The following is a 26,158-nucleotide window of genomic DNA, read 5'->3' as shown; positions in this document are numbered from 1 at the left end:
GGAGCAAGTCAGAGAAAGAATAAATCCCCTCTCAAGAGACAAACCTGAAAAGCAATCACAAGCAGTTACATCAGAATTGGAAATGCACAACTCCTATTCCAAAATTATTGCTTATTTTACTTCTAAAATTACTTCTACAATCCCATTTTTCTCTTCTAATGTAATATATCGCTCCTCATATAGAATAGGGCCATAAAGATTGATATGTAGTCTTCTTTTTCAAGAAATTATTTTTAGGGAAAACAGGTAGTTCTGACAATTCAGAACATCTCAGACTTCTGTTAGAGGAACTAAAACTGTAAACTTCCTTACTCTTAGACTAATTATTGTACCAAAAAATACTAGTTTTGTATGATTTTTTTCTTAATTTCCCTGATTATTCAGTTCCTTGGTGTTTTTCCTTCTAATCATGTTGCTAACCCCGAATTCTAACTAGTGATCATGTTGTTGCTGTCCCCTTTAGGATTTCAACTTATTCACATTTGTGCAAAAGAATTTAGATAACTGCTCAAGGTTTAATTCTATAAAATTGTATAACTTATTCATTAAATTATGTAGGAATGATACTAATGACTTACAATGAAAAAGTGAGGAAATTTTAATCTAAATTTACTATGACTAAAATATACTAATTAGAGACTAAAAAATCAAGTTGGAAGTGACAAACTTGAGTTCCTAGTGCTTTGCCATTTGTTTCTCCTTATCGTGAACATGAACTCAGTGCCACAGAAAATCATTCTCTATTCAGTGTTTGATGAGTTTTTGGAGGCTGAGAATTCACCTTCAGTGTCATATTACCTTCAGAGGTTAATTAGAAGTGTGTCATTAAAAAAATGTGTTTTCTGTGTTTATACATGTGGACAGAAAGTGGTGATCAGGTGTAAGAGAGTTTTGTATTAAATTAAAACGCTGTCATTTTCATTTAGACATTTATGTACCTGCCATAAGTGTATATGCTCAAACTTTGGAGAAAAAGAGGGAAATAAAACTACTTTTATTCAATCTGTTTATTGCTATGGTGAATAAATATAAGAAAATAGTCAGCAAAATCATTGCAAAAGAAAATGTCCTATTACAACTTATTTATAATTGAAGTTTTAAGATATCTCAACTATTACCTCTTGTAAAGAAACTCACCAAAAATAAAATGAATATGTCAGTATATGGTCCTGGAAACTTGCACAGAAGACAGGTTAGTTGTCTTGAATGTCTTTTGTAAATGTGTGCACACATACTGATTTAGTCTGTTTTTTTCTAAGCAGTTCAGTTCTGAACTATATAAGTTAAATGCTTCAGTGAACAAAAAGGATTACATAGAAAGGAACAAATCAAGATATAGTGTAGTTTTACTGCTAAAAATGATGGTTGTACTAAGTTTCAAGGTGATGGTGTCAAATGGAAAGTATGAGTCCAAGTTTGAAAATAGTGGGAGACATAGCTGCTCTCAACTTTGCTTCATATTTAAACAAAGTAAGAGCCCTTTAAACTTTGGTAAAATTTCTAAACACCATTCTGTGCTCAAAGAGTGATCATCTCACTAACACAGACATAGGATTATAAATTAATATAATTCAAGGTAAGAATTCTAAGGCCTAAAAGAGCATCATTGTTATACTTCTGCACATGCTGGTCCTGAAGTGTTTGATTACATTGTAGTCATGCTCTTTCCTAATATTTCCTAGAGCATATCCTGTGTTTAATCTGCATTTTTCATTTGATGTTGTTAAATTTATTTAACAATTGTAATGTGCTTTCGAGCCCAGGAATCACATCTGAACACACACACAGGCAAACACACCCTTGAGTTAATGAACCATAAAACCTGTTGGGAGGAATCAGGTAATAATGAAAAGAGTAAAACACAGCAAGTCAGATAAAGAAATCAGGGCAGACAGGGTTTCATAGGAGAAGAAATGTGGGGCCACACTTGGCTTTGTGAGCCATTTCATTTTTAAAATTTTGAACAGTTGTTGAAACTATAGAAAAGGATCAAAAGAGAATCAGATCAGCTAGGTCAGAGACAAAGAGACCTGCTTGGAGGTTATTGACTACTAGGCTTCAAATCAGCAAACTGGAACCAAAGCATGCACTTTGAAAGTGATACCCTCTGAATTGACGATGGCTATATGAAGTAGAGAATTTGAGAACCAAGAATGAATTCCTGTAGTCTACTCTAACTTGCAAATGTGGAAACCATGGGTAGGAGGATTAGTTTAGAGTAAGACCAAACCTGATCCTACTGAGGGATAAATCTCCGCTTTTATCTACATCTTGCATACATTTTTCCTCTTCTGATGCTGGTGTTTACAGTGTCTTTTAAGAAACTCTGTGCCTTCCTTCTGCCAACATGCTTTTTCCTTATTCCCTTGAAGGGTATTGATTATCTGGTATTAACCAGAAATCAAATCAACGTAATACTATTTATTTGAAATACTGTTGATTAATCTTTAGAGGCCTTCATATTATTTTTAAAACATTCCTCTCTCAGGAATCCCTTGTTAGTGAAACAAAGTGGTGGATAGAAGCCCAGCTTGGCACTCCATCAGAAGAACCTAAGAAGTCTTAGAGTATTCTCACATTCTGTTTAGCTATTTCCAACCTCAGCAACACCTGAATGTCATTCTCCTGCTTTCTCGGATAAGCCCTGGACTCTGTACCTAAGGCATATTGTCTCAATGGTTCTAAATCAGTTAAATGCATGAACATTAAACAAAGAATCCCTTTATATCTTCAATTACAGAGTACAAAATGAATGAAAATTAGGGTTAATTAATAAAATACCTTCTATTGAAATCATTATTCATGAAAAAATTCTAAAATTTCAATATCTTTTGTGTCCTGTGTTGGAGTATTATGACATAAAAATGAATATAATCTAATTCATTTTTAACGTACAATCTAGTTATACTGTAAACTCCCATTGTCATGTTATTTTTAAATTATATACCACTTTTGCTTAGGAGAAAAATAGGTTACTACTTTAGCCTTACAACTGTGCAAGCAAAAATAAATGTTCTGCTCTGTGTTCCCTGAAGTGTTAGAAAGGAAGTGTTGGAATCTGCACCATTGCCTGCAGCTCATTTTCTATGATTACCTGTTTGAGTAGGGACAAAGTAAATTCAATGAAGCATTCAAAGCAAACATCCTTTTAATTAGACTGGGATACAGACTGCCTTCATCTTAGATTTTGTTTATTTTCATTAATAGAATAAGAGTACTTGTCTCCATGGAAGATATCACCCTTCTCTGAAATCAAGATATGTCTACCCATGTGCACTGTCTATAAGCTTGCCTTTCATCCTTGTCTCATCTAATGTAATGTTTTTTGAAATATTGTTTCCAAAATATGAAATGATATACCCTTGTTATTATTACTGATATTTTAAGTGGTAATTTGTACACTTGCATATGGCACAAAGAACTTTTTTAAAACCATGAAGGATTAATGAAAATCCCCAACTTTCTAAAATACCAAACCTTGCTTAAGCTCAGTAGACTAAATGCATCCTGCCTTCCAGAGAGCACTAATAGAATACACTTTCAAGTTAATTAGGGAAAACAATGTGATTTTCTTACTGATACATTTTTTTCTGTGGTTTTTCATCTAATATCACAATTAGAAATACATTTTATTACTAAAATCATTATATAAAGTCATTCTCACCCTATCAAATTCTTATAATTAAACTACTTATTTGTTCTTGTAAATTGGCTATCATGTATAACATTTATATTACAGGGAACTAACTTTACAGAGTAGATTGGGTGTAGACTGACACCTTAGTTAATTTTGCAGCATGCTTTGTGTCTCTGTTCTTGAGAAAATTCCATGTATTATAAAATGAAGACTTCTGTGCAACACTTTCTGCATAGAGTTCACTCACACAATTTTTTAAGAATATAGCATAGCTTAGAGTTTGCATCAGGGCAGTGGACAACCCCTGCCATCTGTACCAGAGATTTGTAACCCAACTGTGTCTGCTCAGTGTTCAAGGCACATGTGTTGTTAATCCTCTGGCACACATTGTTATGAACCAAGAGAATACATTTGTTTCTTTGACCTCTGCACACATTTTCTTCCAAGAAATATTCTTGTTCGTCCACAGACTAAATTCTGACATTCAGTCCAAGCTTTATTTTATAGTGGAAAAATCCTGCTAGTAAAACTAAAATTTGGAATATAAACCATGAAAAGTGGTGTGCCTTGTACTCAGGAGGTAGAACAGGGAAGGCAGGAGTTCGAGGTTATTCTTGACTATACAAAGAGTTCAAGTCCTGCTTAAGATACATGAGACCCTACCTCAAAAATGATTAAAAAATAATGACTAAAATAAGATAGAATTATTAGTTTTTACTAAAATATTTAACAGAATATTAAGTGACCATCTGATTCCTATTCAGGTTTGGAAGTTGCTTCTTATGCATAAAGTAGAGGGAAAATTTGCAACCTACCTTTTATAGAACTGGCCCCCACTGAGGCTGGCTAAGGAAGATGAGTAGTCCAAATTTTCTGAACAATCCCAAATATACACTTCATCAAAATTTCCATTTATTTTTTTATCAATATATAATACTCAGATCATCAGACTATAAGGTCAGTAGGAAAGACATATGGCAACAAATAAAAGCATAGTTATGTCAAGGTATTAAATCTTAAAAGGGTCTTTACACAGAGTTAAACCTCAACAAAAGAACATAAAATGGTGTTCCCACTTTGATTTCTGAGGAGTTTGCCACAACTTTCTCTTCTACAACCTAAATTTATTACCTGTGTTTTGCTTGAATTTCAAACCATTAAATTAGCAAAACACTGAAAAGGGAAGATAGGATTCCAACAAAATTAAATAATTCTAGTCACATGATTTTCTTAAGGCTTTAATGAAAATCATCTGAGGAATCCCTTTAATTTTAATGAGAAATTTTATGTAACTTTGTAAGCATGTGAAAAATAAACATATATCTGACATCTTATAGTAAACAGTTCCCTTTAACATCAGTCAAAAACAGTTACCATGAGCTTGACAAGCAAATTTTCATGATCATTCAAAGGAGAAGAAATACAACATCAAGAGGCTACTTTGTGCCAGTCACTGTCTTTGGTACTCCCCATATCTTTAGTCACAATATCAGATGTTGTTATTGTAACTATTATATGAATAGATAGAAGCAAAGAGAAGTTAGGTAACCTGTCCAGAGCAAGCAACAGGGATAAAAAAAAAAAAAAACAGGGATAATAAAGTGAGTGCATTATTACGTCTAGATGCTAGGCTGTACCTCTCTGGAATACGCTGACTGACAAACATTTGAAATCCATATAGCTGCTGAAATTATCCAAGGAAACTTTTCTATTGTATAGTTCCTACATATTCCACTGTAAGTTTTCATTGCCCCCACAATGAAAACCTAGTAGCAGTTTGGGCTTATATAATGCTTATTAATCTAAACCTGTCTAGGCTATCAATACTATCACTTGCTCTTCTCTCACTCACAGAGTTGCATACTCAGTATCCCTCTTTCTATATGCAAGTAGTCCAACATGTTACATATGATTCTCACTGCCCATGCTGCCTGGCCTACTCTTCATTGTTGGGCATTTGACTCTATCTCTTTCACGTTTGAGTTGAAATATCAGAAAAAATTTCAGAGTGTAAAACATCCAAATCCAAACAGCCCATATTTGATTATTCTCTTGCTTTTTGTCTCTTGCTTTTAAATATTTGCTAGCTTTTTGTTACATATTTTACATCATGAAGTCTAGTTAAATGAAGGCATTCATTCTTTTTATGACATATGTCATTAAACTTAATGCTTAGAACATAGTCTGAGCTCAGTCAGCAAGGCAACATTTAACTCAGGGTTTCTCCCTGAACCTGGAACAGCATGCTTGCTCAGTAAACGACTGCCTCGTCAGATGAGTGATTCTCACATGGGAAAGTCATTTTTCCAATGAATTCAAACACAGAATCTGAGGGCCTGCTCTGTGACAGGCCGTCCTCTACCTACTAAGATGTGTGTGATCTGAAACAGGAAATAAATGATGAATCCCATGGCCTGAAGAGGCTCATACTACACAGTAGGATTTATCCCTTTGATAACCGCAGACCTGGGAATGAAGTGTTAAAGCAGAGGTCAACTGGTGATGGAACTCAGACTATAGCAGAGTGTTGATAGAGTAGAAGATCAAATGAGAAAAAGCCTCTGTATGTGTGGTTTGATAGCAAATTGGAGTGACACTAATGGATCAGACACCAATCTTTCACTGATATTGAAGTGCAGCACTACCATACTGGGAAATGTGACTGGTAAAGTACACTGGGGCAAAGCCTGACCACACTGCTTAACAGTGGCCAGCTTGTCTAAGAATATTGTCAGTTCCACTACTGAGAGCCATCATACTGCTGCATCACCTATGCATGTGTATTTGGACTATACTTCATGGGATTTTTAATATATATATATATATATATATATATATATATATATATATATTTAATTCCTCATTTATACTATCAGAAGCATAAGAGAAGTTGGCACACAAGAGGGACTAGAAGAGAGAATGAATGAAAAGATAGAAGATGGGAGATTGGGTGAGGGAGGACACAGGGATGGAATACCAGCTGTTCAGTTGAATCATTTGTTGTTACAAAAACTTAACAAAACAATGACATGACTTCCTTTGAGACTTGGAATTATTTTCTCCTATCAACTGTGCCCAGAAGATGGCAACTCTTGCAACATTTTGAAACCTGTATAAAACAGAGGAAATTGTTTATATTTAGAACTTTTAATGACTTTCATCTTATAATATTTTTGATAAAAATATAAAAGCTTATAAACTGGCAAACAATGCATCAAAACCTACTAAAAATTGGTTGATTCCAACTTTATTATTGGGGTGGGGGGGAAGAAGGTATGAGGTTTGAAACCAGGTTTCAACTTATCAGGAGACACCTGTTACTGACAAAACATTAAAATTAATAAATACTTTGATAATTATCAGAGTTACCATAGTAGTTAGCAGTATCAACTTCATCTAAGATTTTTTTTTCTAATTGTAGCCAACAAACTATTGAGGCACCTATGTCAAGTAGTTTAGGCTGTAGTTGATGAATATATATATATGTGTGTGTGTGTGTGTGTGTGTGTGTGTGTGTGTGTGTGTGTGTGTCACAACCACATAGACTACAAGATATATAGGCAAAGAGATAAATGGATGTATGGAAGGATGGAGGGATGGACAGATGCATGGATGGATGGATGGATGGATGGATGGATGGATGGATGGATGGATGGATGAATGGATGGATGGATAGATGGAGGATAGACAAAGACAATCTATCTGATCATTGTGCATAACCCTTACTGAGGATTATCTTAACAATCTTCTTCCTTTCCTAGACTTTCTCTCTTAGTCATTACTATCAAATACTCCTTCCATTAAAATATTAATAATCATACCTATAACACCAGTGCCATATAGTTTTACACCCAATAGACATTGAAATTTGGGAGAAGTAATATCTTTTTCTCCTCTATGTAGATGTACAGACAAAAGGTCACTTTCTCCATGTCAGCATTAAGCTTTGCTCACAAGTTGTAACCAATTTGCTTGGCAGTTTGTCAAACTTCTGCAGCTCCTCTCAGTGTTCTTGGCTTTTGTTTACGTATATCAGTAATCAACTGGTTAATTTTTCTTTCTCAAGCTGTGCTTTTCCTTAGATATACTCCTTATGAGTTCATATCAGTACCTATATCATGCAATTTGACCTATATCATGCAATTTGACCTACTATGACTGATTCAGTTTGTATTCCTGTGGAAATTTCTCAAAATCATTGTTTATTTGTTCTAAGAGTGTATTGATGACTGGAATCTAGACTTCAACAAATTTTGTTTCCTTCATTCCCAAACCATGCTCTCTATAAAATTTCACACAAAGTTAGGCAAGTTGTACTATTAAAAAATTTCTTTGGCATTAAAAATAATGAGATTTGCTATGACATCTTTTTTTTTCAGAAAATTATTTTAATAGTTACAAAACATTTTTTACAGAATCAGTATAAAATAGCAATTGATTATTTTATAATTATGAGAATTAGACTTGAGGTCTTGGCTGAATGGGGCTGAACCAACCAAAGGCCTCAGCCTGCTGGTTCAGAGACCACCCTCGGAACCTGGCCCTGCTGACATCTGTCATGCCCAGGTGATGAGATGACCGGGTCTTTTAAAAAAACTCTCTCTCTACTCATTCTTTGGAGGCTTGAAGTGAACTCAGCAGCGTTCATTAAACACCTTCCAGCTTCTGTCATTTACCACTTCTTCGACATTTAGTTCTGACTGCATCCATTTCAACTTTGTCTGTTCTTTTCTAAGTCGCTTTAATAACGTTAAGTCATCCAGGTCCTTTTCTCTCTCTTCTCGGAGACTTTTTACTTCTGCTGAGGTCTGGGCTATACAGTTCTTTATAACTCTGTCCCTACTGACATGAGCTGCCATCAAAGACTCATACAGCTGTTTACAGGTTTGGCTGGCATAGATTTTCCCTGCAAATGAAGATGTTGGAACCGTAGTGTTTAATTCATGTACTATTCTGTCATCAATTGTCCTCATCACCTTGAGCAATTCCTGGAACTCGGCGAACTCTTCACAGTTCACACTGCCACTGGGCGCCGCCATATTGCATGACATCTTAATATATATGTAATATACAATATTGTTCATATTCAACACCCTCTCTTCCCTCCTCCCTCCCTTTTCCCTTTTTCCAAATTGTTTCTCTGTTCTGATTTCATGTCATACATATACAAATTATGTACTGATTAACTACATGTGGTTTATATTTTTTTAATTTCTATGTATTGTATCTAGTGCAATAATTTCTATTTCCATCCATTTTGCTAAAAGAGAAATGAATTGTATTATTCACTCTGGAAAGTAGAACTGTTTCCTTAAATTTTTATTTCAAGACAGGATATGCCCTATTCTGTCTGGCATGGGCTGGCTAATTAGCTCACACTTGGCTTTCTTGGTGCTGATAATTGAACATGACTGGTTGCATGTAGGTGAGGCAGCCAATTTTCTACAACAGTTTTTTGTGTGGACTAAAATAAGCCTTGTAATTTTGTGTAACATGTAGTAAGCAGGCTATTTCCAGTTAATAGATAACCTACTTTATTGAGAAATGAAATTAGTAATAGTCTCATGAAAAGCAATGGAAAACCTGGACAGGACATAAATAGCATACTGAAAGCAAATCCATCAGTATTTTGGAAAAGCCCCTGTAGCAACATCCACTTCTAAATTCAGAACTATTCATTGATCTGAGTAGGAGCTGCATGATTGCTTGGCTGTCCCTAAGTCTACCTGAAGAAAGAAAGAGAGAGAGAGAGAGAGAGAGAGAGAGAGAGAGAGAGAGAGAGAGAGAGAGCGCCAATAACTAGTGTCTTGGTTTTCATAAAAACCACAGCTCTTTGAATAAAATCATGTTTTCTTCATAAGTATATCTGCTTTGGCAATCATTGCTAAAGATCTAAGGTGTTTTGTTTCTCTGTTTCTTTTGCTTCCTTGTTTGTTTGTTTTTCTTTAATATTGTGAATTTAATGGTGCAATAGTGGCTTGGATGTTGTGGGAGTCAACAACCACTTTGACACTTTTGCTGCAAGGACTTATAACATAGAAACTATACCTGATATTGTCAATAAGGTCAAGGGCACCTGGATAAATAAGCTATGGCTCCTAGGGGAAAATGTACAACACAATAAATATGGCAATAAAATTATTCCTAACAACATATTGCTATAGCCATGAGCTCACCCTCATCATAAAAGCTTCTTGTTGTAGGTAACAACTAACACAGAGACCTACAATTGATCAATGTACAGAAAATAAGACTTTGAAGTTCTAAATGATAATTAGAATGTCTTTATCACATACTCATAAATCTCAAATATCTATACCAAAGAGGAGAGAGAAAGATTACAAGACCTAGATGTACTGGATGGCTTCAAAGAAACAGTGCCACAACAGGACAGGTGCACATGTATATTCACAGAATTGTGAGAGCATGCACAAGTTCCAACCAGACAAAATCCTAGCAGGAAGGAGAGGAAGTGGGCAAAAATTCTTACCCCTAACTGAGAAGCTATTGGCATTTGTCTGCTGCTGGAAGAGAAGGAGTCTGTTTTCTTTAATGATGTAACATCTGATATATCACCAGACCCATGATCAGGCCCTAAACCCAGGAATAGCATAACCTAAATTATATGGATTTGGGAAAAGGGATAAAGATGTAGAGACAGAAGATACATAGATAGATAGATAGATAGATAGATAGATAGATAGATAGATAGATAGATAGATAGATAGATAGATAGATGGATAGAATAATATATAGAATGATAGAAGGAAATTAAGTTGGACAGCTAAGAAAGTAAAAGAAAATTTGGGAGGCTTTGGGGGGTAAATAAGATGAATTATATCTATGTAATTTTCAGATATCAAAATCACTTTAAAGTACAGTGAATTTAATTGTCCTATGGTTATAACAATGCTATATTCCAAAGACTGAATCTTCTCAAGGTCTATTTATTTTAAAAACCAATGGAAATAAATGTATGAAAATTGGCATATTTCTCACTTCATGCAAATTCATGTTTTTCTTCCTTAAGAATTGGGATGATTTTGCTTTCTTCAGTGGTGGGACAAGTGATGGAAGATGAGTTTCTTTATATTACTTCTAGGTTTGCACATTGCACCACAATTTAATATAAATATTCATTGGGAATATGACAGGAATTTGGTCTATGAACTAGAATAAACAACTTCAAAGTAAGATATGCCAGGTAATTGTCTGTATGTTCATGCCATGTTTTGAACTGTGTGTCAACATGACTTTTTGTTGGTGGTGGTGGTGTTTGAGGCAGGAAAGATGTTTTTGTAATGAAAAACATAACACTGTACTGATTCGTAAACTTTCTTTCTACATGTGCTCTTGAAAATTTTATAAACTGTACTGAAAACACACATAATCAAGTTCCAATTTCAACTTTCTATACTGACAAAAAAACCACTGTAATATGTGTATTTAAATATACCCTACATCTTTTTGGTGTGTGTTTTACATCTTTCAAAAGGAAGCTTACTTTCATTTTTTTTTTGTTGGTTTCCCCTTTTTTCACATTTTTTCATTTATTATTGTTAATCATTCCATTCGTTTAAATGTCAAATGATATCCTATTTCCCGGTTACCCCCTCAACCAATCCCTCATCCCATGTTATCCCATTTCCTGGTTACCCCACCGCCACCCACACCCCACACCCCACACCTGCTGCCCCCTCCCTTTTGCCTGTATGAGAGTGCTAACACATCCACAACTCCAGAATGCCCCTACTCCGGTACATCAAACATCCCCAGAAACAAGAGCCTCCCGTCCCGTTGCTCTCAGGCAAGACCGTCTTCTGCAACATATTCATCTGGAGCCATGGGTCCCTCCAGGTGTACTCCTTGGTTGGTGGCCTAGTCTCTGGGAATACTGGATGGTCATTCCAGCCTATGTTGTTTTTCCAAAGAGGTCTCTGCTCCTCCAGTCCCTCTGCCAGCTCCCCCACGAGATTCCCTAAGTTCAGCCTAATTGGTTGGCTCCAAGCATCTGCCTCTGCTTTAGTCAGTTGCTGGCCGATCCTTCCCAGGAACTACTACACTTGGTTCTTGTCCGCAAGTGCCTCTTGACCACAGCAACACTGTTGGGTTTGTCGTCTGCAGACATGATGTATCCCCAGGTGGAGCCATTCCTTGGTTGACACTTCCTTCAGTCTCTGTTCCATTTTGTTGTCCCTGTTCTTCCTTTAGACAGGAACATTTTTTTCTGTATTACAAAAACTTTGAGATGGGTTAGTGACTCTATCCCTCTACCAGGGATTGTGCCTGTCTACTGGCAGTTCTATCTCCCTAGTCTCTGTGCATTGCAGCTAAAGTCAATCCCATTGGGTCCTGTCTGGAACCCTCCAGTGGTTATGCCCAGTTCCTCATCCCCACTGCTACCTATTTTTATTTGATTCCTTGATCCTTTGTCTGTACCTCTCTCATGTCTCCTCCAGATTTAGATACAGCCACCCTTATTTCCACCTCCTCCTTCCTTGTTCCACTCTCCTTCCATCTCCCACAATCGTCCTGTTCCCTCATCAATGCAGGTCTGAAGCTTTCACCCCCTGATCTTCCTTCCTTCTATGCTCCACATGGTCTGTACTTTGTATCAGGCATTGTGAGTTTTTGGGTTAGTATCCGCTTATTAGTAAGTATATACCACGTGTGTTTTGTGTCTGGGTTACCTCACTCAGAATGATATTTTCTAGTTCCATCCATTTGCCAAAAAATTCCATGAAGTTGTTGTTTTTAATAGCTGCATAATACTCCATTTTTTATATGTACCACATATTTTGAGTCCATTCTTCTGTTGAGGGACATCTGGCTTGTTTCCAGCTTCTGGCTATTATAAATCTATAATTGATAGATAAAAGCTACTCTGTCATTTCCTGATATTTACATAATGTACCATGCATGATATTTGGGGCAATGTAACACAGTCAGATATAAAAGATATGTACAGCTATAGTTGTTAAGAAAGCTAATTTTTTGGAATTAGGAACAAATTTGAAGATGTGAAGATGTCAGAGACTCTAGAAGCAGATAGATGTGGAAGATGGTAAACACCAGGGCTGTATCACTGTCACTGATTAAAAAATAATAACAGTGTTGAATATAGCATCTATTAAGCATAGTAGTGGGAGCTTTTTGCATTCACTCTGATGTTTCTAAATCAGATGGTTCAAAAAGAGTTATTTGTTAAGTATAATGAGGGGTTCCTGTCATTTTACAAATTATAAAGTTATTGAATAGTGGTAGTAACTATTTTGATATTCCTCAAGCTTCTCTTAAATGTGAAGATGATGATTTTTTTAAGTTGTTGTGGAGGCTTTGTCTATATCCTCACACCAGCTAGATAAGTGATATCTGCCACTGAGCTCGATCACCTGCTCTCAACTACAAACACAATACAGCCACTCATGAACTGAATAAAATTGGTCTGTATAGGAGCTAAATATGCTCAGTAAGGTCTGTACAGAGAAGGGAACTTTTCAGTGGAATAGAAATATTTGTCATATTTTCATTTTGGTGATACCTCAGGTGTGACAGTTTCTCTGTGTTCTAGTGATTATAAAAGAAACTATTTTGAATTCTTTTTTTAACTTTGTAGTGATTCTTTGTCAATTTCATACCATGTATTCAAATCCTACTCATCTCCCAGTTCCTCTATATCTGTCCTCCACCCAAAAGAAAAAAATGTAAAATAATAAATAAATAAATAAATAAATAAATAAATAAATAAATAAATAAAGATTGCCTTGGAAATTGCAGTATGACATGCTGTTATTATACAGTATATACTTTGGCTATACTTGCTAATGTTCATTGCAATGGGTCATTGGTCTCCTTAGAGATCTATGACTTCTGCTAAACTATCAATACTGGAACCTTATCGGGACCCCTCTTGAATATACTGTTTTTACCTTGTGCCAATGAAGAGCCTTCAGCTTTTTTGTTCTTTAGAACCAGTCCTTTCATAGATGTTCATAGATGTTGGGGTGGGATAAATCAAAGGCCTGGTTCTGAGCCTGGAGGTAAAACCCATCTCTCTCCTGCACCCCCATCACCATGGCCAGCTATCCTTCTTTGCTTAGGTAAGTGACAGGGCCAACTCTTCCATGCCCACACCACCAGGACCAGTTCAATGGCACTGTCAAGTCTAGATACAGGACCAGCTCCACTGAACGCAGACGTCTATGAGGGGTAGGGACAGCTCTGATTCCTCAGATATCAACTTGATCCCACATAGCAGTCCAGACCAGGGACACCTACATGACCTTTGGTGGTAACATGAGGCATGGACATTGATACAGACTTCTAACACTGCAGACCATGACCCACACATGGTCCTTGTCAGCAGCACATGGTACCTCAAGTGGCAAAACAGGCTACTCTTATCAGGCTGTGCTTCACTACTTTCATGTTTCTAGTTCTACCTCTCTTCATTGGGCACACACCATTCTGCTTCCCTTCCTTTCCCATTTCTCCATAAATTTCTTGCTCACCTTAGTGGTCTCCATCTATTTTGATATTTCAAAATAGAAGTGCTAGAGGCAACAAGATCAATTGGAAATACAGACAACTATGATCTTTTGTTGCTAGCTTCCATCTTTGGACTGGTTTGTGCATGGAGACTGCAGGTCACTTAAGATTAGCCATAGCCTTCTGAAGCAGCAGAATGATAATGGAATAAACTGGTAAAAATTCTTTTCCTTGTCTGCTTCTCATTGATAGAACATAAGCTTCCAGGGACCCCCTGTGAAAGAGAAGACTCTTTTTTATATGGGAGAAGTAGCCATGGGAATTTCAGCTCAACCATTGCTCTTATGAAACAAAAGTAAATATGGTAGTGAATAGAGTAACATTCCTATGGCTAGACAATGGGCCACATATTCACTTGTCTGGAAGAGCAGGGGTTTGAATGATCTTAGGATGCCACGGGACTTTCCTAAATCAAACACTCCTCTGCCAAGTGGACCCACAGCCATCTCTCTGTGCTAAATCAGTAGCAAGTCACATTTTCCCACCTTCACCAAGTGGTCTTATGAGCCTGGCCTTGCTGATAAAAATTTCAATGGCTCTCCGCACAATAGCTTCAGTGTTGTCAAAGACAAAATTCAAGCAACCAAAGTGCTTAAAGTAGTCATTCATAACTCTGGCAATGAAACCTTGTAGCTCTTTCATGTACAGGGAACAAGGACCATCAGGCTTTCCTGGGCTAGATAATGACTCAGAAATATCTTTCTGAAGCGTGGTGATTATTATGGCCTCAATTGCATCTGCCATGAAGTCAGTAAGGACTGTAATGGCATTCCCCATAAAATTGTGAATTGTCTTTAGGGATGACATCATACTTTGCTCAGCTGTTGAGGAGAATGATCACTGACTGGCAGCCACATTTGTTACTGATTGGTGCACCTTAAACAGGGAATTCACCACTCCCATATTTCTCTACTGTCCTTCAATGAGAGGCCCAATCATGTGCCTTGCATCTCCTTGAGCAAAGAGAAGGTACTCTGATTTCACAGCATACAACTGAATTGCCGTTACCATATGCTTGACACAGTTAATGTAAGGTTTGCATCAAAGGAAGCAACACTGAGTTTACTTGCTACACTGAGTTTCATGACCCTATCAAGCTCATGAGAGAAAGTATGATGCCCACCCAGGGGAAAAAAACAAATTGATGAGTTCAAAGATGCATGATAGAGATTTTGAGAGATAAACTGCCTCATATGGTTGCAGTGACTCTTTTGAAGGTTTTTCTGAACCATAAACTGGCTTTCTTAGTATGAAAATGTGTTGTGTATCATCTTCTGTGTATGGGGAGCGAACAGAGGTTAGCAGTTCAAGTTGTACTAAAGTTTTCTTGGGTATTTTGAGTGTACGGCTGAAAAACCTTCCATAAGTTGTTATAAAGACATATTAGTTTAGGGTATGCCTTCAAATGCCTGTTCCAAAATCATAGAACAGACTGCTAATTCATGAAAGGGTAAAGAAAGTGCCAGAGTAATTGCACTACAAAATATGTATAAAATTTCAGGGTGTCCATCCTTAACTATTTCCTCCATGAACCAAAGGGGAGAAAAGGGATCTTTCTTCTTGATTCATACTTTTTGTAAATGCTGTACCTGTCTACAAACAGTACACAGTATCCATCATTTTCCATATTTCTTCAGAAGGAAGCATGGAAAAACTGCTGTGTTTTCTGGAGTTGGTATGGTAGCTTGCCTAGGACCTCTCTCTTCTCAAGGTCAACTGGAAAGGCTGAGTCAAAACTTTGATATCCAATGCATTGTTGATACTGTCTTCCAAAGCATTACAACAATAATCCACAACATTGGTAACAGTATCCTTAGAGGTCCTGAGATTATGGAAAACCTGAAGCTCTGTTTCAACCTGAGCTGGATTCTAGGTATCCATACCTTGCTCCAGCAGACACTTGGCTTGATTTTCAACTCCAAGTTGAGCTCTTGCAATAAAAAGTAGCTCATTTTCTATTTCTGAAAGATCTGTGCCTTGAGAAAGATAACCAAGTTCATTGAGACTCTGAGCAGCTTTTGTTATCTCTCTACTTCCTTCTAGCACTTGTCGCTGGAGTCTCTTACTGAGATGTAAGATGAGAATTATTCTCTCAAGCAAGTTGCTGACAAGATAAAGTCTTGCTAGCGGTGCAGTGATGGCCCCTATTTTATTGCATGCCTCAACATTTTTTTTTTATTTCATCATCTCAACAGCTCCCTGTAAATCTTAGGTTCTCATGTGTATCACCTGAAGAACAGCTTCCACAGACTCAATCCCAGGTGCCTGTGTTAGTAAATCTTCATATCTTGCAACAACCTGTAGGTGTAGTTCTTTATCCTATTGACTGATCTTGATGAGCAAGACTTGCTAGTTGCTCAGAAATTACAGTCTGACTAATATGGGGATCTATAAGTTTTTATATCAAAGTCTTAGTTTAAAATTTTACTATAACAATCACTCCTGCAAGATCAGCACCACACCTGCAGAAACCAGAGAGAGCCCCACCACCAGGCTCTGAAACGGTGCTCTATTTTGAATTCTTATTCATTTAAACTGGGAGTTGGATTCATAATGGGATCTATATAACTATCTTTTGTTTTTGTGCCCCCCAAAATTGCATTATCTAATTTTCAGCATTATGGTGACTATTAAATGAAGTAATTCAGGAAAGTTAAGCTACTTGGCACTTTGTAAGCAAACAGTTGGTTACATTTTTAGAATTCTGTAACTGAAAATAACCAACAGTGACACAGAAATTCAGATATGTTTAGACTTACATGTCACTGTATTTTGAAATGTTGTAGACAGGATCTTTTGAAAGCCTGAAATAGATCATAAGTTATCAAATTGGACTATGCAGAAGATTTTCTAGAGAAATTATTAAACACTAAAATCAAGGTGTTAATCTAAGCCAAATCTGCCATGTTATCTCAGAGGTAGTGCCTATGAATCCAGGCTTTAACTTCTTCTGAATGGATCTGTTTCTAGAGAGGAACCAACATAGAGACTCACCTCAATTGAGAAATGTAGCTACAAAAGCAATTAAATACATACATACTTTCATACTGACCAACTTTGCATACAACAAGTCTCATCTATATAGACACTGATGAATGAATATTTTTAGAGTTCTTTCAAAGATGCTTTCTAGAGCTCTCCCACATGTTTTATTGCAAATTGAGTTTTTTCCACACACAATATATTCAGATTATGGTTTCCCATTCTCCTAGTCCTCCCAGTTCCTCCCATCTTATGCCATCCAGATCCATATATTTTCTGTCTCTCATTAGGAAACAAGGAGGCATCTAGGGAGTAATAACAAAATAATATATAATCAGACAATCGGAATAGAACAAAACAAACAAAAGAAGAAGGGAAAAAAATCCCCAAACAGATATAGATACAGAAATACACATGTTCACACAAACAAGAGTTCCACAGAAACGTAACATTGGAAATCATAATATTTAGGCATATGATCTATAAGATTAAAAATGTCTTGAATCAACATTATGTGTCAATAAAAAGTCCGTCAAAGATGCTATGGAGTTCATTTCCTCTAAAAATCATAGTGTCTAACTATGAGAGCCTTGTTTTCCAGACACAGTCCTTCAGAGGAAACTAATTCTTTCATTTGCAGGTGGCTATCAGTTGGAGATAGCTGCTGGGTTAGAGACAGGGAGAGCATTCAGTTCTTCTCTCAGCTCTATGACCTCATCTTTTGAGGACCAGGAAGGCTCTGTATATGCTGCTGCACTCTCTATGCATTCATATGTGCATTGGTCATGACCTGTCTTTAGAAAACTTTGTTTCCTTGATGTGTTCGACCCCTGTTGCTCTTACACTCTTTATCTTCTGTTCTACAGAGTTCCCTAAGTCATATGGGGAGAGATTTGATGGAAATATCTCAGTATGTTCAAGTTCTCCTTCTTTGCATGCACTCTGGCTGTGGGTCTCTCTATTTGTTGCTATGTGTTGCAGGGGGAAGCTTCTCTGATGATGGATGAGCAAGGCCAGATTTATGAGCATAGCATAATGTCATTAAGAGTTATTTTATTGCTAAATCTCCTAAGTAGAACAATAGCATTTGGCTTTCTAGAACTTTCTGTAGCACTCCAGTTTCCTAATGAGACATCACTCTCCATTGCATCACTGATATAACAGTTTTCAAAATGTTACATGCTATCTTTTGAGCCTTAACTAAAATAACTATATATTACTTCTTTCATCAAATAAATTAGCAAATATATCTTCAATTTATACTTCTCTACTCTATGACTTACCAAAAGTTAAAAATGCCAGTGTGTACTGTGATATCAAGAATAGAATTGTAAACAAGCATATACAAGCTCATTAGATATGGATCCTTTATGTAGCATCAATCTACTTGTACCTTTAAATGCATTTTAATAGTAAAGATTTGGAAATGATTGAATCCTATTATTAAAGACCGATCACCTGTTTTAAATGTGTTATGATTTGATACTGTTTCTACAATCATTTAATCATACAAAATAAATTTTATAGGACTATTTCTGAGTTTGAACATAGGCTTTAAGTCTTAGAAAACTCTTCAAGTTTTTTTTCAATAAAGAAATCATACAACCACTTAATAACCCTGAGAGATGTTTCTTCAACATTCTGTACAATACAACACAAAGAGCTTTTACTTCATCATCCTTACTAAGTTACATTTGTGATATACTGTAGGAGATGTTCATTTTCATTACTAACAGGAAACAATGCAAATATGGCAGCATACATCTTAATCCATGCACCAAGGAGACACAGTTTGGAGGACCAGAAATCATGTACAATCCCCTCTATATAGTAAGCTCCCTATCTCAATTCAAAATGATCAAAAAGATGCACTAGGAAGAGATTAGGCCTCATGGTTTTAGACAGACAAGTAGCCACAGTCAGAGACATTTCTGATGTTGACCCACTCCATCTGTTTTCTGTAGGGTGTCAACCAAACAAAAGAACAAGTAGATGAAGCTATGATTTTCCCTGGTGGTGAAAAAAAGATGATCAATAAAACCATTACATTGGCTGTCACAGTCTTTCTCTATGAATCATATCATACTTTTAAATAACTACCATTCACACACACACACTACAATGACTGCATACCCTCTCTCCACCTTCCCTTTTATTGATGGATGAGATAGAGTGAGTTCACCCATATAACTTTTTGTCGAAAGTAATGGCTCTGCTGCATTTACACTTGACTCATAAGTTGCTTTAAAGTACTATTTCATCCTCCACTGGTCATGTGGAATAGAAATTATGAAAATGAAAACATTAAAAGGAAACACTTTGAGACCCTGCTTTCTTGTCTTCCTACGCACTCAGTTATCACCTGGCCCATGCCAGCAACTAACTTCCAGGCCAACAGTAAGACCCTGTTGTTTTAAGAGAGGAAATCTGTATTTTCTTGGATTTTAGAACTTTATTTTTGACTTTTTGAGTGGTCATGGTATGTGTAAAGTTGAAACACCCTTGGTTTCTATGATGGGAAGAAGTTGGTAGCATAGTCACTTTGGTTCTTAACACAAAGAGTAAAGACAAATCCTCCTGGAGGGGACAGAAATCCAGAGCATCACTGAAATGTTGCTCAGACCAAATCACTATGCATCTGCTGTGAAATTGGGCAACATTTCTCTATTCCCATTTTAGTGTCTGCAGAAATTGGTCAGCTAAGTGATGCTAAATAGATTGTATCTGTATTTTCTATTTGCAACCCTATACAGTTTGGGGGTCCAACTCACTATGTGATCCCTGGTAGATCATGCTAATCAATGTAACAATAATTTTCATTTCCATAGTATTATTTAAACAGTGGTCACACCTACAATCAATTCCTTTTACCCAACTTTCAAATCCTGCAGAGCCATCTTTGAAAATCTAAGCAATAATTGTTTGGGTTAAATTGTACGAAATCTTAGAAAGGTTAAAATTTAAATTCAAACATTCCTTTAAATGATGCACATTCCTTTAAATGATACATAATCTACACAGGTGCCTCTACCCAAAACAGAAGTGCCACCCTGCACAGGCATTTGGAGCACAGCTTTCAGAGCACACTCAAGTTATGAGTTGAAAAGAACTTAGAGCCACATCAGACCATTCTTCTTAATGTGTACTAAGACTACCAACACAGAAAGATAAAGCAAAACTCTTCATTAATTACCCCACCCTCTATTTCTTAAAGCAGGTAAAATCAGATAATGCCTTGAAATCTTTCTGGAAATAAGGTAGGAAAATTCAATAGTCTATTACCCTGATAACCTAGTAATCTGCAGGAAGGGAAGGGTTCTTGGAAGCACACACTGTAAGTGTGGACTGGGGTGTGGGCATGCCCTTACCTATGCTGTGGATGTGGTCGGAAAATATTTTCTAACATACAATCATCTTATCACCTACACAGAAATACTTTGGATGTGCTCATGGAGAGTAACAAATGACTGTGCTGGGGTTTTCCATCTCTAACAAGCCCTGAAAATGCTCTTGTGTAAGGAAATTTTGTGTAAGGAAACTGGGCATTCAGGAGATCATCTGTCTTTTTCATCTAATGCCTTGACACAACTATCATTTCCTTATAGAGCTATCACATAACAGGTTATGTGCAGACACCTTACCATCATTCTAACTGTTGGACTATCAAAATCTATCACTGTTTCTAGCTAAAATTAAATTGTAGAAACCCACACAATCAGCAATAGGTTGTGTATGCAGAATGATTAAGACTGTGTCCTTTCGTTAAGCTTATAAATAAGTGCTAAGTGAATGATTTTTCGTTGGAAAGTTCAGGACAAAGGTGTATTTTTCAGTTATGATGCTTGTTGTTATTGGTAGTTTTGCTTTGTACAATGGCCTCTGCTTTATTCTGCTCATCTGATTTAGGCCACTCAAAAAAAAAATGTAGATTGTATGTGGTAGTTTGTCAACAAGTAATGGCCCTATAGACATGTGTTTAAATGCTTGGCCTATAGGGAGTGGCATCTTTAGGAGGTGCGGCCTTGTTGAAGTACACATGGCTTTGTTGGAGGAAGTGTGTCCCTCTGGAGATAGGCATTGAGGTCATATATGCTCAAGCTATGCCCAGTATAGCAAATGTATTTCCTTGCTGCCTGTGAATCAAGATGTAAAACTATCAACTCAATCTCCAGCCTCTATGCTGTCATGCTTCCCACCATGATTATAATGGACTAGACCTCTGAAACTGCAAGCCAGCTCCCATTAGATGTTGTCTTTATAAAAGTTGCCATCATCTTGAAATCTCTTCACAGCAATAAAACCGCAAGACAGTACTCACAGTAAAAAACCTTCTACCTCTATCTTGAATATTTCTTTATTCCCATAATCTCTTGTTGCAATGACCTAAAAATCTTTGGAATACAATAATACAATTGATAACTGACTATATTATGTTATCTCCTATAATATAAAATGAGGCTATCTTATTTTATTATTATTGTACAGAGGTTTTTAAAATGTAGGAAAATGTCCATAGTGCTTGTTGAACATATATGGAAAATGCATTGTAGGATCCTGGGCTGCTGAGTAAGAAACTGGGGTCAGCTTACCTATTACATAAAACTAGCGGTCAGAGGGTGAGGTGAAGGCTGATTATAACACTGCCCATTCTCAGAAGCCTGGTCAACTGCTGATTGTATCATTCCAAGACTAGAATAGTAAGTTAACATTTACAATACCTGCCTTTCTTCACAAAGATTCTTCCCCCAGTGCCTCAGGAAATTTGCCTGGGGAAGAGACTATTCTGGGTTTCCTTAGCTTTCTCTAGTTTTCTAGCCCTAATTTAGAACAGTTTCATATAAATTCACTATTACTTTGAAAGTCCTTCAAAATAGACTTTCCCCCTATATTACAAATAACCATTAGTAATATGTGTGTGGTCAGTGCCCATTAAGTATCTAATGAATTTGGGTTAGACATCAAGCAGAGACCTGAGAGCAATAAAGAAATTCTCACAAAAGCAAGGCAGAAATGAGAGCTTTGCTGAACAAAGTTTATCCTGTGTGGCTAGAGGATAAACATCCTTCGTTTTCCTGCTCTAAGGTCTGTGATTCTAGAGATATTCAAGATGACCAAAACATGTGTCCTATGGCAACATGGATTACACTCACCTTCATATTGTTTCATTGAAAACAAGACACAAAAACGCTTACTTCCTCATAATTTCTTTCATGGTTTTATTAAGGCTAAAATTCTATGTGAATTTAAGCCTTCACATTTATTCTTTTCCTTAAAAGCTTTCATTTTGCCGTGTGATGAATATTGGACTCCAGTGGATTATCTGGATAAAGAGAATTAGCTGAGGTTTGCATCAGTCAAGAGACTAAAGTCACCAGAGGCTTTAAGGGAGTGCCTTACAATATAAATAGGACTAATCTCCTTCAAGCATTGACTTTCAAGAAAGAGAATTTTCTCAAGGCCAGTGTTGTTAATCAGCGAGATCTACAATGAGATTGAAAGTAATGCCAGTGATAAGGGAAGCCGGCTGTGTGAGAGGAACTAGAGTGAGCAGGCAGCCAATGATCTGATTCAGGCTGAGGGAAAGATGAAGAAGTCTGTTGGATGGCCTAACTACTTCTAGCTCAGAAACTGCCATCCAAAGACATCCCTGCCTGAAGTGAAAATGTACCTTTGGAGGGGAATGAGTTATTAGCTGGAGGATGGCACCCATTGAGATGCTGCAGCTGTAGACCATGCCCTAATGTTTCCAGTGTTTCCATTTTTCATGCCAAAGGCATCAGTGCCAGCTACAAAACAGGTGACATTATTCTAGCATGCCTTTGTAGAGGGAAAGAAGAGTGGGGTATGTACTTTATCGAGATGATGGGGCACCAGTAAAAGCAGGTAAGGTGAACAGAAAATGAGACAAGAAATGCCCCCAGCCAGAAATTGTTGGAGCCTGGCAGTGACATGTACTTCTCAACTCATACCATTTCTCTGAGAAGCAGGAAGGAAAATACTTTCTGAGTGTTTGCCTTTGGTGACAAAAAAAAAGTAATTGTTTGGCTTAGTGTCATTTAATTTATGGGATAATAAAGTAAAGAAAGCAAATGTCTCTAGGTTTCAGACATATTTTCTTCTGGTTATAGACAGTCTGTTACATGATTTTCATTAGTACACACACACACACACACCCACCATCATTTTCACTGTAAAAAGTGCAATTCATAGCTAAATTGTTTTCCAATCTTCATGTGATTTGCCTTTGAAACACTTAAGAAATGGGCCTAGACTTTCAGGCAAAATTGTTGTGTCAATACTTCAATAGCCAGGTTACTTGTTAGCAGAGGCTAAATGTGATGCCTGAGTAAAATGGTACTTCTTACACCCAAGCATATAGTAGGATTTCAGAAGTACATTTCTTTAAAGAGTTAATATTGAGTATCTAAATTACAACAACTAATGTTTCCATTCCTGCCCAAGGTCATGACTGAGCATCTAGAATAGGAAAGCAGAGAGCCAAGTGAGGCTACCCACAAGGGAAGCATCCCGAAGGTTCCCGTCTAAAGACAGGTTCAGTGGCTTTTATGAAGTGTTGACATTTGGCCAACTACACTGAAAACTAAAGAGCTCCAGTAAGCCCTGACAAAGTTAAGCGACATTCCAGCAAAGCAAGCATAACCAGGCACTTTCCTTTGCATGGTAAGTTCCTAGTTACATCCTTGAACCCAGATCAATTTCAATTTTCCTGAAACATTTTATTGTTCTGTCCGAAACATTTGGAAACAGATAACCAGAGAATTTACTTTATTTCTTGAGCACCCCCCCTACTGCACTATAAATTCTATTATGATAATATATTTACCATTCTTTGCCATCTAGGATAATTGTGTTCAAACCATCTCTGTACAAGGCCAAGTAGCAAATATACCTACCTGAGACGTTGGGGGACCATACTGTGTCTGTGCCATGCTTGTATTTAACTTGTCTCTAGCACAAAAATAAATAAATAAATAAATAAATAAATAAATAAATAAAACCATACACAATCTTAAAGCTAACGGGTATGGCTGTGTTCTGGTAAATATTTAGCTGCAAAATTATGTGATGAGCTAGATTTGCTTCTGGGTTGACACAGGACTTGGAACAAAATAGTTCTTCAGAGAGGAAGTCTATCTAAATTACAAGCTAAGCTCATGGTATTCTGAGGTCAGAAGAAGATGTCTTTGAGAACTTTTGTTTAGTTATTGGAATTTTTTGTGACTTGAAGGGAAAAGGGTAGAACAAGTCTTCATTTCTGGCCCTAAGACGGAGGCTTTTGTGTAAAAGCAACAGGACTGGGCATGGTCAGGGGAAGTTGGAGAGTAAGTTAAGTTACCTTTGCAACATATGAGCATGAGAAAACTGTGCAACTCTAAATCAGTGCTTTGAGACTGCACCTCTACACATCATCTACAAGCCTTGTGAGAACACACTTCCTGCGGTTCAGTCCTGAGTTTCATGAGTCTGGTGTGGGTTCAAAGATTTGCATTTCTATCATGTCTCAGAATGATACTAAAGTTTCTGCTTGAGGCTATGTTGTGAGACCAGGTGTCGTAAAAATATATGACAAAGTTTGATATCTGGGTGGCATTAGTATTGGAAGGGAATGGAATTGAAAGCCAATCAGGGACAGAATGCAAGATGTCAAAAACACAATATGTAAATAAGGTTTACTTAAAGCAAATGACTTACAGCCTTTTGAGACTAAAATGATTTGTTGTTTGATCTACCCCTGACAGTCTCCTCTTGTGATTGAGTTTTGGCACCCACCTGTTCTCATTTCATGTCTGATTCCTGAAGTATCTCCTGGGTTAGGACAAAGCTCTTTTGCTTTAGTGCTATTAGTTAGACATGATTTCACTTTTTCTTTGAACTTCTGTCCCCCATGAAAATGACACTCTCATCTTTGGTCTATATATCCGATTGGAGCATCTGAGCTCATAGCTCATAGCCTTCCTTATAGCTGGCCTAGTATTCCCGGCAGATTGTGGTTTTCCTGCTAGACTAGGAAAGCTATGATCTCTAGGCAACATTATGAAAGCTACAGCCATTGTGATTAAACAACTCCATCCCCATACACTATGAGAAAAAAATATTAGCAAAAATAATTCCTTAAATAAGACAAACATAAGAGGCCTCAAATCTCAGAAATGCCAAGCTTTATGGTTAATATTTGTGGAAGAAATTTTGTGCACATTTTTGCAATTACAATCAGAGGCATTACTCAGCGGAGAGCGCTCTCTGCTCTGCCTCTTTTCTTACAGCGTTTCTCTCCACTCTCCTTATTATCATTGGCATGGTTTTTAATATTAGCAATTATGTTGAAAGTCACTATTCATTGAATGTTCCCTACAGTGTTTCATGTTTATTTCTTTATTTTATTCTCACAGCCATGGCTGGCCAGGCTGCTGTATCTCCTTTTCAAAGAAACTCAGAGACTAATTAGCTTGCTGAAGATCAAAATTGTAATAGGCAACAGTGGATTATTCCCAGACCTGACAGGACCCAACTGATACTCATGCAAATCTTAACATTCTAGAGTGTCTTTTCTTTTTACAGATGAGTGATGGCGACAACACCACCACCACCAACAACAACAAAACCTGCACAAATACTGGTATTTCAAAGCCTTTTCCATTCATTGTGCAAAGTTACAGATAGGAAATAACAAGATTATCTAGGATTTGCAAGTACAGAAACATTTTAGAGCTCGCATGTTCCTAATCCCCAGCAGAAGAGACTTATTGACCTGTGGAGGTCCACTCAGGAAACTCCTAGCATAGTACACTGATAAGGGAAAATTTCACCAGGACTGCTGTGTGTTTCCCCACATCCTTGGCTTCCTGCCTGAAGTAGTGAACCATGACTTATACAAGAGTGCTCTTCTCAGTAAGCCATGAAGAGTGGGTGTGAGTAACAGAAAGTTAGTACAGTTTACAAGTACTGGTCATATCCTCTAGCAGAAGCACC

General features: G+C 37.0%; 1 protein-coding gene and 2 pseudogenes across 40 annotated transcripts in view; 1 reads left to right on the top strand and 2 right to left on the bottom strand.

Moving 5' to 3' along the window:
• Ptprd (protein tyrosine phosphatase receptor type D) overlaps positions 1-26,158 on the top strand; it is a 2,211,569-nt gene that overhangs the window by 1,433,291 nt on the left and 752,120 nt on the right. The gene's annotated exons all lie outside the window — the stretch shown is intronic.
• Positions 8,240-8,679, bottom strand: LOC110292700 (annotated as a pseudogene).
• LOC110293344 lies at positions 14,285-20,064 on the bottom strand (annotated as a pseudogene).

The sequence above is a fragment of the Mus caroli genome, chromosome 4 (assembly GCF_900094665.2).
Source record: "Mus caroli chromosome 4, CAROLI_EIJ_v1.1, whole genome shotgun sequence".
NCBI lineage: Eukaryota > Metazoa > Chordata > Mammalia > Rodentia > Muridae > Mus > Mus caroli.
This window is presented reverse-complemented; position numbering and strand designations above follow the sequence as displayed.